Consider the following 14823-nt stretch of genomic DNA (forward strand, 5'->3'; position numbering starts at 1 on the left):
ATCGTTAGTCGACGCCACAGCCTGTAATGTTCAAAATAACTATGATAATGCGTGTTTTGCATGGTCAGTCCTGGCTTGCGAGAGAAATTACAATTACAACCATCGTCCCGAGCGTCCCAGCAGTTACAAAGTCAAAGATATTAAGAGATAGTATAACTTTGACGGAATAGAGTTCCCTTTAAGAATCCAGGACATACCTAAGTTTGAGGCTCAGAATACCGCCATATCGGTCCACGTTTATGGCCTGAAGAAGAGAAGCAAGTCAGATGAGCAGAACAAGCATACAGTAGTAGGCCCCCTCCATTTCTCAAAATTTGCAGGTGAGCGAGAGTTGCATGTCAACATGCTGCTCTTCTCCGAACGTGATAATTATCACTACGTCTGGATCAAAGACATGTCCCGACTCATTTCCTCCCAGTTAAGTAAAAATGAACATAAACAACATATTTGTATAAGGTGTTTGAATTATTTTTCATCTCAAGAGTTATTAGCGCCACATCTATTAGATTGTGCATGCATGGACCCGGTACGTGTTGTTATGCCCGCTGAGGAAAATAACTTCATTAAATTTAAAAATGCTCACCACCAGCAGCGTTGTCCTATTGTTGTGTACGCCGATTTTGAATGCTTGCTGGCTCCTATTACTCGTTGTGAAGGGAACCCCTTAGCCTCACACACAACCTTCACACAAAAACACGTACCTTATGCGGCGGCGTTCCAAGTTGTATGCGCGTATGATTGTAAACTTAATAGCTATCAGTCTTATGTAGGGACGATCCGGCGGTTTGGCTTCTCATTGAGCTTGAAAAACTTTCATGGCAAGTTCACAAGCTCTACAGCATCAATATTCCCATGACCAAATCAAAGGAAAATAATGACTTGTATGAAAAGGCTGTTAATTGTCATATTTGCGGGCTGGCCTTAGATAGAAAAGCGGAGACTCCTCGTAGAGACCATTGTCATCTTACGGGTAAGTTCCGCGGTGCAGCCCACAAAGCATGCAACTTGAAGTATCAGTTACCTACACACATACCCGTCTTTTTTCATAATCTGAGCGGGTATGACGCTCATTTTCTCGTTGAGCACTTGACTAAGTTCGGTATGAAGAATGATCAGCTCAGTATCCTGCCTGAAAGTGTTGAAAAGTACATTTCTTTTTCAAAACGAATGACGCCGAAAATTACGCTCCGCTTCCTTGACTCTCTACGATTTATGCAGACTTCGCTCCAGAAACTGGTTGAGACTTTACCTCGGAATGATATGCATATCACTCGATCTGTATTTACCGATGAGGAAAAGTTTCAACTTGCGACGAGGAAAGGAGTTTTCCCGTACGAGTATCTTGATAGTATGGCAAAACTCAACGAAACAAGGCTTCCCGAAATAACTTCTTTTACCAGTACTCTCACAGGCGATACCATAACTATCACAGATTATGAGCATGCCGTTAATGTCTGGCAGGAATTCAACATCCCCAATTTGGGAGAATATGCAAGGTTATACATGGACACGGACATTCGTTTGCTTGCAGATGTTTTCGAAAAGTTCCGGAGTGTATGTATGACCACGTACTCTCTGGACCCTGCCTTTTATTACACGGCACCTGGGTTGTCCTAGGACGCTATGCTCAAAAAAACGGATTGCAACATTGAACTTTTGACTGATGCTTCGATGCTTCTATTTTTGAGCGAGGGATCCGCGGCGGACTTTGTCAATGTGTTCACAGGCACGCCAAGGCAAATAACCCGCGGATGGGTGTCGAGTACAACGCATCCCTTGATTCTAGTTACATTTTGTACTTAGATGTTAACAATTTATATGGGCATGCTATGAAGCAACCGCTGTCGGTTGCCGGGTTCCAATGGGTGCCTGAAGACGAATTGAAGGGAATAGGTGGACAGATAATGGGTCTTGCGGCCGATTCTGATGTAGGGTATGTGCTTGAGGCAGACATCGCGTACCCTAATAATTTGCATGGAGAGACAAGCGACTTGCCGTTATGTTCAGAGCAGCAAATTCCACGAGGAAGCACCAGCCCTAAACTGCTGGCCACTGTTGGGGATAAGCAGAGGTATATTATTCATTATCGTAACTTCCAGCAGTGCCTCAGATTAGGAATGGAGCTCATTAAAATCACCCGGGCAATCTCCTTCAAGCAATCCCCCTGGTTGAAGGAGTATATTGAACTAAATACTGAAAAGAGGGCGGTCGCGAGTAATGATTTTGAAAAAGACTTTTATAAATTAATGAATAATTCCATTTTCGGGAAAACTATGCAAAATGTAAGAAATGAACGTGATATTGTTATTAGAAGCGCATGGGAAGGGCGTTATGGCGTGAGAAAATGTATAGCCAGGCCAAATTTTAAGCGTGCCACCATCTTCAATGAAAACTTTGTTGCTGTGGAGATGTCGAAGACTGCAGTCCGACACTGTCGTACCGAGCAGGGTTTGGACCTTACTCGACAGGAGACGGAAGAATGAGCAGGGGATCACCTGCAAGTCATGACAGTAGTTATCATGCGGAAAGGGGAGACTTGGCGGTAGACGGTTCAGGCATCGCTGGATTCTTGGAGCGTATGATGCAGAAGATAGACGCTAGTACGAAAGTGTTGCAGGAAAGAATTTAAACATGTAGAAAGGAGAGGCAAGCTAGTCTGGAAAGAAGAAACACACAGCGGCATACAGGAGTGTAGAAAGGAAACCCGGGCACAGCTTGCCATCATAAAGCGTGAAACATGCGGTGTGAAGGATGAAGTTAGAGCGAGAGATAGCCGAAGCGAAAAGAACCGCCAATGAGGCGAAATTAATGGCGCGGGGAGCCAAGAGAATATCGAGAGAAACAAAGGAGGACATAGAGAACAAGACCAAGGTCGGCAAAACTGTTATAAATATTCTGCAGACACGAGTGAAAAAGATTGAAGAAACCGTGTCGAGCAGGAAGGAGGAAGCCGGAGAGGCACCACTGATGGCAGAATTTGCCGAATTTAAACGACAAATCGAGAGCAGGGTAGAGGCACTGTCAGTCGACAGAACTTCTACAAATACAGGAAAAACTGGAGCCGATATTCAGACAGTATCCACGGAAGAGGTAACCTCGGAAGTACGTCAACGGGACACAGTATCTGTCACAGGAGTTGTGAACCGACGTGATAATGAAGCATGCATGCTGGAAACCAGACCGTTAGAACGTCATGGCAGCTATGAACCGCGAGGCACACGTACGGAGGTACCGCGTGTAGTAAGTGATTTGCCGGAGGCGGAGTTCAGTAGCAGAACAACTGGCGCAAGCAATTGCTACCCGTTTAGGCGATCCACCTCGCACTTGCAAGAGCCACAGGATATCCAGGAGGCGCACACGGAGGTAGTTTATGAAAACATCGAAACGCCACAGCATAAAGATGAAACTAGGCAGTTTGATTACAAACACTTTCTGTCGGTACACAAGTTCCAGCACTATATGGATGATAATAATACGTTACATCCAAAAACGTTCACTGGACAGTTTGATCTAACGTTACCACCACAGTGGCCGTTAATGTACAAAATTGACTTTGTGTGTGCGCACTTGGAAGGTGCATCAGCGGAAAGTATGCGTAGAGTTGCTAAAGGTTGCAGAACATACCAAGAGTTCCGCGACGCTTTTATGAGCAGATATTGGTCAAAGGAGACCCAAAACAGAATTGAACAAGAAATTATCATGACACGTGACTTGGAGAGCTCAGGTTTCTGATGTGTTGTGAAATTTTTATAGAACATGCTGAAAAAGAATCAGTACCTGGAAGAACCGTGCAGCCTTGGGGAGATTATACGCGTATGCTATATGAAGTTGCCACTTACATATCAGCAGACGCTAGCTGGCAGATGCGAAAATGAAGTAGAAGCATTGAAGGGCATTCCTAGGGAACTGGAGTTTGCCTATAACGACCAGCAGGTGTGTGAGAAGAAGAAGCAAAGGGGACCGCATGAGGAAGGCCAAGACGCGAATATAGAGAGAAACAGAAACCAGATGAGAAATACCTATGCCGGTAACGGTAACAATAGGGGAAACAACCCACAGTGGCGCGATAATAGAGGACAAACATTATCCGCCACAGGAACGTAGGTGGAACCAGGGTAATAATAACTTGAAACTAGCCAATAAAAATGGAAGGGATCAACCAGTGCAGAACTGGAGAGCGAGTGAAGACCTCAATCCAGAACCTACACAAATAATCAAAATACGTCCGGCTAACAGTTGCCGTACGCAAACTACGCAAAACAGACAAGAATGACTAGGGCGGCACACTCGGCAGCGGAAGAACGCGGCCGGGAACAAAGTAGTGTATAATTAGATTAGATTTTTGTGATTTGTTGGCGATGTTTATTTGTATTAGTATAGGCAGTGTTTTATTTTTGTTTTGTGATTATTTGTTTTATGTTGTGTGTATTTATTTTCCTATTTTCATGTGCTTGTCTTATTTTGGTATGGATTGCGTGTATATTATGTGTTTGATGTTAAATTTTGTTGTATGGGGGCCACTGGGTCGCTTAGTATAGAAAATTTGCTTCAGCTATGACACAAACAATATTTAGAAGTATTAGATTAATTATAGAAGGGGTTATCTTATGTAGATAACTTCCTATACAAAATTTTATGGCAAGGCTATTGGACAGGAGAGCTTTCAGGATAAAATCTGGATCTGTGGTGGATGGATTTGGGGTGTGTTGAGCGTGTTGTGATGTGGTAGGTGGATATTGCGTCCCACCGAATGTGTTGCGTTTCTTGAGGATAGTGCAGGTTATGATGTCCGACGCGGTAGTGTTCAGGACCCACCCGTTGCGTTATCGGCGTATGGCGATTGTGGGTGTTTCGGGTGATAATTATGAGGTGGTCTGTCCGACGCAGTAGTGTTCGAGACGCACCTGTTATCTCAATTGTGTTGATAGTGTGAGTACGGTGATCAAAACGACTATCCGGTGGCTAGTCAATCGAAATTAGGCGATAGGGACGCACCAAACATGGATAATTCGTAATGGGTGCGATGAGGATGTTGTGTGAAAAGGCGAGTTTTGAGCCTTCATAGAAAGACGTAAATCAGGTGGTTGGTCGCACGCAATAGCGTGATCGACAGAGCTTATTGATGATTTGGGCCGTAGGAGTGTTGTAGAGACGCTAGCCGAGTCTGGGCTTAACTATTTGAGTTAAGCAGAGACGCTAAAACAACACGCCACTCCGTTTAAAGGATGATAATGAAGGTCACCACAAAAGATAGATGCTCTCAAGTCCAGCCATGAACCTTGACCACTATCACTGATTTTTACTTGCTGTAACGTGCAAAACTAACTCTTGTTTTGTTCAACAGATAAGCATGACGTTGAATTGAGCCTACCGTTACAGACAGAAGCAGACTAGGAGCGGAAGACCAATGCCATAACCAGTCAAACAAGCGTAACATCAAAGGGGTATCGGAGAAATTCGGAGTTACAGTAACCTACAATAATGTGCAACAAATGTTTTTAATTGTTCGCAGATAATAGCAGCAACTGAGCGACGCCAGGGAAAGGAGTTTACTATAAAAGGTCACGGCATGTAGTAGTAGTAGCATGTTGACGTCAACTGTAGAAAGTAGAAATAGAGAAATTAGTAGTTAGAGACCATGTGGTGATGGGATGACTAAATTAATAAACGTTTATTTTATCCACAGGAACAGATCATCATGATTGTTTTTATAATGTTGTTTTGAAAATTTTGTTTAAGAAATGTATTTCTGTAAAATAATTGTAATGTATTGTACGTGATGACGTAAGAGGAATTGGATTAGGCAATAAGTAATATCGTATCCTTAGTGAGTGCAGTTACACTTGAACGCTTCATTTTTTGCACGTTTAATTACGAAGACGTGACAAGTACTGGACGAACGAAGTATACGAGCAGTGTGAGAGTGAGGTGGGCCGGGCACTGATTTGTATAGGTCCTGCCTAGCGCGTGTATGTTAGCGCGGGGTTGTGACATAGAGAGAGATGGCGCTATCTCTCTCTCTCTATGTCACAACCCGCTACGGTAATAAAGACTAGAGAGTCAACACGTGCCGGGGGGGGGGGGGGGGGTGACGTCATGGCCTCCATCATGGATAATGGTATTTTGGAATGGTACTGGCCTTGTTCCAATACTTACACAGTGGAAATTAAAATGTCCTGTCGTGCCTCTCCTGCTCCAAGTCAGCCTCTTTCACGTCCTATCCCCTTAAGGTTTTTAATTTAGAAATATGACAGAAAATAGCCAATAATAGCTGTATTTATTTAAGTCGATTAGCGACTCACACAACCGGTTTCGCAACATTTATGTTCTGATGTATAAAAAACTATGTCATGTGTTTAATTGAGCTATTACAGAAATCTGTAGAGTAATAGTTGGTATGGCTAGGCAAAGTTCTCAGCCTTTTGAAATTGGTAATACTATAATAAGTGACGTGTCTCCAGTCTGAGCTAGGGTCACGGTCACTTGGCCAATTAAGTATGTCCCCGTGGGTATTTGTCAAACAATGGACATTTCCCCTTGTAGATGTTATCCAGAAAAATGTTGGGTCCAGAAGCCGTGTCTAGTGTTACTGGAGCATGTGCGTTGGCTGCCATCCGGATACCTGGTGGCTGGTGTTGCCAGCCTCCACGTTTACTATTACGTTCGTGAAAAACATATACTAGTGTCGGTTTCCGCATGATTAACATTTACTAGGGCCAACGTCCGTTGGTTGACTTAGACCCACAGGAACGTATTTAATCGGGCAAGCGACAGGCAGTCCTTAGCGGGCCTAGCACAGACTGGACAGTTATCATTGACGTAAGTTTTACCAACTGAAGAAAGCGAAAACTTTGCCTAGTAATGCCAACTGTAGCAACTATAGCATTCTGTAACAGCATCCTGTACCATAATTATGACATAGTGTCAAAGACATCTTGAAAAGTATCGAAACCAGTTGAGTGAGTCTCTAAGGATTTCAATAAATAAAGCTATTGGACTTTTCATTCAGTTTTCTATTTTAAAAGTTTTAACACCTGTACATAAACGTCTGTGTTATGATGTGTCAATGGTCAATCAATCACGTGTAATTACTTCAACTGTGGTTGCCCTACTTTTAAAATTATCTTGCTTTTCTTGTCAGTCGCAGTGTGAAAACTGCCGCTCTTGTTCTAGGGCGATACTGATCGTCATCCAACAGATCTTCAGCTTCCTTTTCTGGGTAACATAATATATTCCTTATTTTCCGCCATCGCAGAGCATTTGTGTCACGGTAGAGAGGTAGCCAGTAATGGTGAGTTATTCCGCCGGATTAGAGTTCCGTCAGCGAGACGAGACTTTACCGGCACCCCCGACCTGCAGCGCCCCCTTTGCCGGCGTGCGGATCCCTCGGGTGGCTCTCCCTCCCCCCGGCGAGCTTCTGGCGCAACAGGGGTGCGCAGCTGCATCCGCTTGTTAGCAAAACATCCGCCAGGGGCCCAAAGGGCGCTCGGCGTCTGTTCGCGATGTTGCCCATCACAAGACCCCGCCTGTCGTTAACGGCGCCAGGCTGCTACGGCCATAAAGGATAGAGACATCTGAAGCGTCGGGACGGCTTTTCTGACTTCGTTAGCCGGGACGCGCTTGACACGCTCGGGACGCTTCGGTTCTGGAAACCTCACTAGCGAAACGAATCGTGGGCTTTGCTTATTTTTTAGCTTTGTGACCGCATCATATTTGCCGGGGGCCAACATTTTACAAGGGAATGCTCTGATATACGACGGAGCCCGTCTCAAATTGCTATTAGCAGTAAACGCCAATGGGAATACACGATCCAAATTTCAGCAGACGATATACACTGGAAGTTACCTAAGAAATGATTACTTGAGAATGATTACTTGGTGCCTTTGGCTAAAATATCGCTAGTTGCTTTTACGGCGCATAGTGCCTATTCTCGGGGAACAGCGGCCAAACGATGCATCGGTGTTTCAAGAGGGATCTCGATAAAGGCTTCATTAAAAGCGGATGCTAATTTTCGTTTCCCGTCCAATACTTTTTAGTAAATGTAAATTTACTTTTTGTTCCTTATCCTGTTCCCGGCCAGGTCAGTGTGTTCTCAGGGTCGACATGTTAATCTGAAACGTGCTAAGGATCGAAAGTGATATTTTCAGATATAACAAAAAACAATATTGTATGACATACGTGATTATCAGTAGAGTTTTTATAATACTAAACATTAATCATCATCCAGGAAATAACTATACTTCAAGGTAAGAGAAAATTATAGTAAATCGTCCAGAAAAAGGAAATTAATAAGTTGAGACCAGAAGGTGTCTTACACATTACCTTATTCAGACTAAATGGCTTAAGCCCACAGGGATAAGGGTTGAGAAATGTAGCTAAATATCCATATCTTAAGACGTATGATGAACAATACAAAACAAAAACAGTTGCAGTTTGCATTATCATTAAACAAATCTGTACAAAACTGCCGAAGGTGATGTGATATAAATGGTACCGTTACAAGCATGTCCTTTTCTTTGCAGCAGACAATCGTGAAATATTTTGCACTACCGTGAAGTTGTGAATGAATGAAATCGCAAAAACTTTTGCCTTTCTTTAGGGTGTTTACATGTTCCCACTGTTCAGTGTCACTGAATGTCCTTTTGATGTGCAATATTCCAGGTGAGGAGGTTTAATTCGTGCTCCTAAAACTACTGTGTAGCTTCATGGTGCTGGTGTCTTGTACAGCAACAATCTGGAAATCATTAAAGTACTTTTCCTCCATTCTGAGCTCGATGATTGGTAAAGAAAGGCTTGCTAAAATAATTGATTCTTGTAAATCGTCGTATACATATCACTAAACTAGATTCTTGCGCTTTTATAAGATATAATTTTTTGACACGGTATAAGAAATTATTTTCTGAAACCTGTTAGTTACGTAACATACAATAAAATAGGGCAGAAGACGCTACGACACTAAGTAATCGTGTGGTTTTTGTTTTTTCCACAGAACATTCATTCCAAACCACAAGTTTCCTTTTGTTACCAGCTGCAGTGTTGGTACATTTAGTGCAATTCAGCTTATAGAATTGATATGATGATATTGTGTTAGCTCCACAAGATGCTTTACCCTCAAGTCGCAATTGATTTTTTTCCCCGCGATTGTAATGAACACCCGACAATGTGGCAACTATTACTTTCGCACATTAAACTGATGTAATTTAACGCTGGTTGCCAGGCACGTTTAGAATGAAGAAGGCCGTGGAAATGCACCGGCGCCTTCTCTCTGTCACTGATAGGATCCGTTATGTTCATCATATTATGAAGCGCGTTAAGTTGAATCTAATCTCTTGGTTGTAGCTCCTTTTCAATGAATCAAATGAATCAAATATTACTTTGCCTGTTATAATGTTATGTCTTCAATTGGAAATGTTAGTGGTAGACAGTGCCCGGATTCCCTGCCTGTGGCCACCCTACCTCCTCCCCCTTCTTTTCCTTTGCGTACCTCGCCTACTGGCTGCTAGTCTTTGTGTCAGAATGTGAAAACGGTTTTGAATGGTTTCGGAATCGTGTAAGTGAGGTGGGACGTGGGCACCAGTATGCAATTTACGTAGCAGGATGTGGGGAACCGCCTAAAACCCAAGTGCAGACTTACTGGTGCACAGGTCATCGTCGTTAACCTGCCGGGAGGAGTCGACCCCAGGTCGGTAACTTTCGCCGAATAAAGATGGAAGTGGCTTGCTAACGCGCTAGTTTATCCCCGCTGGTCTCAAATTTACTTTCTGGTAAATTCAAATTTAATTTTTGGGAAATGTTTGAAATAACATCGTTCTAACCGTACATTAAACTCCACAATTGTTATGTGCGCTCAATCTCTATGTAGCTGCCGGAAACCCTACGGATGTTTCGTAGTTTCCTGTGGAGATAAGGAATATAATTATTCCTACTGAGACCATCTACAGATAGCGCGTGAAGTTTAAGTCATGAAGATGGTTTTTTAACTTATAGACGAAAGGTTCAATTGTGTATAGAAGTCGGTTATGTGGTTAGTTTAGGGGAACAGACCAAACAATGTAGTCATCAGTTCCATCAGATTAGGGAAGGATGGGGAAAGAAATCAGGCGTGCCCTGTCAAATGAAACATCCCGACATTTGCCTGAAGCTATTTAGGGAAAACACGGAAATCCTAAATCAGGATACGGGACGCAGGTTTGAACTGTCATCCTCCCGAATACGAATCCAGTGTGCTAACCACTGCAACACCTCGCTCTGTGTATACATATGATTAAGAACGAAGGTAGCAATCATTGTTACAGTCTGCAAATTTACTGGCAACGAGGAACCTAGAACTCCTATACTCCGGAAGAATTTATGGGTGATACTGCCACATTTAATTTACAGTTACCTGCGGAATAAAAGTAAGACTACCGCTGCTCACTAAGTTAAACCGGTGATGTTTTTAGTTAATTAAAGAGGTTGTTACATATACCAAGATACGATCGTGGATTTTATTGAAACCTACGTGTACGTTACAGAGCAGTCAAATTTTTTTAATGAAATGCGGGGTTGAAGAATAATTCCATTTGTGAAGGCATTGCTAATTACGCATATAAAACTTTTTTTTCGTGATTTTCTTTAGATTTCTATTCTTTTTCTTTTGTTCATATGGGCGTTTCTAATTGTGATTAGGAAATTAAACACCAAATAATTTTGGGATTTGAGATTGGGGGCATAGGTTTAGTGCATAATTTTTTTGTAGTACCTGGGTTAACAGTATTATATTGGTCACGGATTGGTTGACAGAGTGCAAGGCAGAGGTAAATTGTGGAGAGAGATTTGTTAATTTTGAGGGTGATGGGTCAAGGATCAGTGTGAAGTTTGGTGGATTGGTGATAGATAAGAACTGATTGTTAGGGCATTTAAAAGTGAAAATGATGCCTGTAGAAACTAATTTGGGTGATGATAAGCTGAACTTGGAGTATAGGAGTGATGTGGTAAACCTTTTGCATTTCCTTTATGTTTTCGTCTTCTTTAAAGGCAAAGAGATAAGATGAAGCGGTAGCCAATCATAGAGCCTACGCATACCGTCATGTATTTTTTGACTTTCAGTTGTTAAAAAACAGAGGATTTTTTTCTGGTACCAGTAGGAGGAAGGAAGGATTCGCGCTCAGCTAGTAAACGAGTGAGAAACACGCCATTTTTAGCGAGTAATTGTAGACCGCCATTTTGGGGTCGCTATGAATAAGTGAGGAGTATGTATTTCATATGTGCACCGTTTAGAAAAATACAGTATTGTTTTATTAACAGAAAGATCGTGTGAGTTGTTGTTTCAAATAGTACAATAATTACAAGAACTGAAACCCATCTGTATACTTTGGAAAATTACGAAGATCCGATAAGCTTAATGGAAACACGGTCAAGACTTCAAAGGTGAACACAGCGACCAAACGTAGCATTCTAAAGAATGGTAAGCACAAATCTACAGCGGAGAAAGAAATTACTTCGCCCTGCAAAATAATATGAACTAATACGAACTTATTTCCAGGCATAGCTCAGCTTATTGTGCTTGTCATTCATGCCGAAAAATTAATCTCATAAATTCAATACATTTTAAAAAGCCACGCATTTCAACATTTTATTATCATCTATTCCATTATTATATTATATTATAGTGAGGAGGATACAAGTGGATTTATGGACGAATTGAAGAACCAAATGTCTAAAGTTGAAGGGTTAAATGAATGCCAGAAAGAAGAACTGAGAGAAGTTTTGTGGATGAATAGGGATTTTTTTCTGACAGGCCAGGAAGACTAAAGAATTATGAATGTAAGCTGGATATCAAACCGCATGAACCTTTTTCGAAAAAACTTTATTCCATACCATTTGCCCAGAGGGAGACGGTAAATAAAGAAATTGAGAGGATGTTGAATTGTGGTGTTATAGAGCGAGGGAAGAGTGCCTACGGAAGGCACTAACTACTGATAGGCATAGTTAGCAAATGAAATATTTTTATAGAGAACAAACAATGTATTTACCTTAATAGTGTTGAAAAATCATAATATACATAGCAGTTCATGACATCCAGTCTTACAAATTTCAAAACTCCGCCATTTCTCTCCCCACATCCACTACTGCTGGCGGCTCACCTCCAACTGCGCAACGCTACGCGCTGCTAACATCCAGCTGCCCAACACTACAATGGCTAGTATTACAACAATGCAAAGCAGCCACAGACTGCACACAGCACAGCCAGTGATTTTCATACAGAGCGTTACGTGGCGTTACCAATAAGAAAACCTAAACAGCCGACTTACATTAGGACCAGAGCTGAGTTCAAAACTGTCAATATATGTGGATGACCGATTAGTTGCCACTGAGTTATGGGAAGAACATTGTTGTTATTAAATGAGTTGTTTCAAGCCTTAAGGAAAGGGGGCATGACCCTGAGACTCAAAAAGTTTGAATTTTTTGCAAAGAGATAAAGTCTTTGCGTAGGATTTTGTCAATTACTTGTATTAAGATGGATCCAGACAAAATGAAAGCAATCAAAGAGTGTCAATCCCCAAGAAATAGAAAAGAGTTGAAATCATTTTTGGGTATGTGTAATATTTACCGGAATTTTGTGCCAGGGCAAGCTTTTAATGTCCCATGTCTGAACAAATTATTGAGTCCTAAGGTGAACTCTGTTTGGACAGAAGAGTGTCAGAAAGCTTTTAATGAACTTAAGGAAGCTTTGAAAGAGGAAAAGATTTTACACCATCCAGATCTTAGTACGCCATTCTGTTAAGGGACTGATTCGAGTGGGTACAGTATTGGAGTGGAATTGTTTCAAAATTTTGGGGATGAGGAAAATGAAGAACATAGGACCATAGCTTTTGCAAGTAGGTTATTGACCAGGTATGAGAGAAATTACACTGTGACAGTGTGAAGCATTGGCAATAGTTTGGGGATTTCAAAAGTTCAGAGATTACCTATGGGGGAATAAAACTATCATATATACTGATCACAGAGCCCTTATATTTTTCAAAAAGTTTCAGCTGGTACATAGACAGTTAAGAAGATGGACTTTGTTCTTACAACAGTTTCCTTTTGAGATAAGGTATATTAAAGGTACACAGAACAAAGTAGCCGATGCTTTATCCAGGTTACCTTTGAGTGAAGGTAATGATACAGGGTCTGATGTTGATGAAGAGCATGTAAAGTTGTTTTATATACAAGGTGTTCAAGGAGAGAAGAAAATTGAAGGTATTTGCAAAAACATGAGAAAGTATCAGAATCAGGATGAAGTGTGGAACATGGTGAAGCGTGAACTGGAAAGGAAAGATAGTAACAATAAGATGCCAAAGTATTACAAAATTCATGATGGAGTGTTGTTTAGACGAGCTGATGAAAATTCATAGGATTGGAAAGTATGTTGGCGCTGTGGATATATAGATGAGATAATAGACTATATTCAGTTGAGTTTTGGACATGTTGGTGCTAAGAAGTGTATACAGAAATTGAGGGAATGTGTATCTTTTGACAACATGGTAAAGAGGGTGAACAACTGTATTAAGACATGTGACAAATGTCAAAGAGCCAAAGTTACTAACCAAACATGTAGGCTCCCTATGCAAAATAATAAACTGAATGATTTAATGGATTTGTTATCGGTGTATCTTTAGGGTAAGTTACCAAAAAGCAAGGGAGGTTTTGCATACATTTTTGTAGTTTTGGAGGTGTTTTCTAAATTTATAAAACTTTATCCGCTACATAGAGCTACTGGAAAAGCCGTTTTGAGTAAATTGGAAGATGAGTATTTTGTGAAGTTTGGGAAACCTAAGGCCATATTATCCGACAACGGGTCACAGTCTGCATGTAAGAAGTGGAAAGAAGGCCTTACCAATCAAGGAGTTACAGTAATTTACACATCAACGTATCATCCGCAAGGGAGTCCAGTAGAAGGTTATATGAGGGAGATTGGCAGATTCTGCCGTACTTATTGTAGCAATAACCGTAGTTCATGGGGAGACATAATAGGAGACATTGAGGATGTGATGAATATTGTTGTTCATGAGGTATCGGGGTTTACTCCTCAGGAGATTATGAAAGGTGAGAGACAAAAAAGTCTGGTGGAGGAAAAGTTACCTTTTTCTGCCAAGGAGGAATTGAGTTGGGATGAAAAGAAGAAAAGGGTAAGAGAACTGGTAGAGAAGAAACTCTTGGAAAGAAAAAAAAGACATGATGATAAGGTAAAGGGTATTGATATAAGGATAGGAGATTTGGTTTTGGTCAAGACATATGAGAAGTCGAAAGAGATAAATAGTGAGATTTCAAAATTTTTTGATGTATACAAACGACCATTTGAGGTGGCTGGTATACCCCACCCGAATGCTTTCTATCTCATTTATCCCAAGTCCAAGAAGAAATTTGCCCTTAAGAATGTGGTTGATTTAAAACAATATAAGGCAAGAACAACACACTAACACATGTACCCACTTGTAGTTTTCAGAGGAAATAAATTTCAGTGTAAACAGTGTAAAGATTTGATTATGAACTGTAAATAAGAAGTGGTTTAAGAATAATTTCTTGTATATCATTGTATAAATTTCTTTTTGAAACCAGATAACTTTTTTTTACATGTTTGATGATGTGAAGAGTCAAGTAGTTTTCAGATTCAAGCAATGAAATGTGAGTTGTTATAGTAGACTCTGGCTTTACTTACAAATTCTTCCAAAGACACTCCAGAGTGTGTGAAGATAAGTAGTACATACAATTGTCAAGAATCTAGCAAGATTTGTCTGCAGCAGCATTGTATAGGTTTACTGTAATTATTTGTTCAACCTAGAATTCTGTTTGAGCTGT

The sequence above is a fragment of the Schistocerca nitens genome, chromosome 2 (assembly GCF_023898315.1).
Source record: "Schistocerca nitens isolate TAMUIC-IGC-003100 chromosome 2, iqSchNite1.1, whole genome shotgun sequence".
In the NCBI taxonomy this organism is placed as follows: Eukaryota; Metazoa; Arthropoda; class Insecta; order Orthoptera; family Acrididae; genus Schistocerca; species Schistocerca nitens.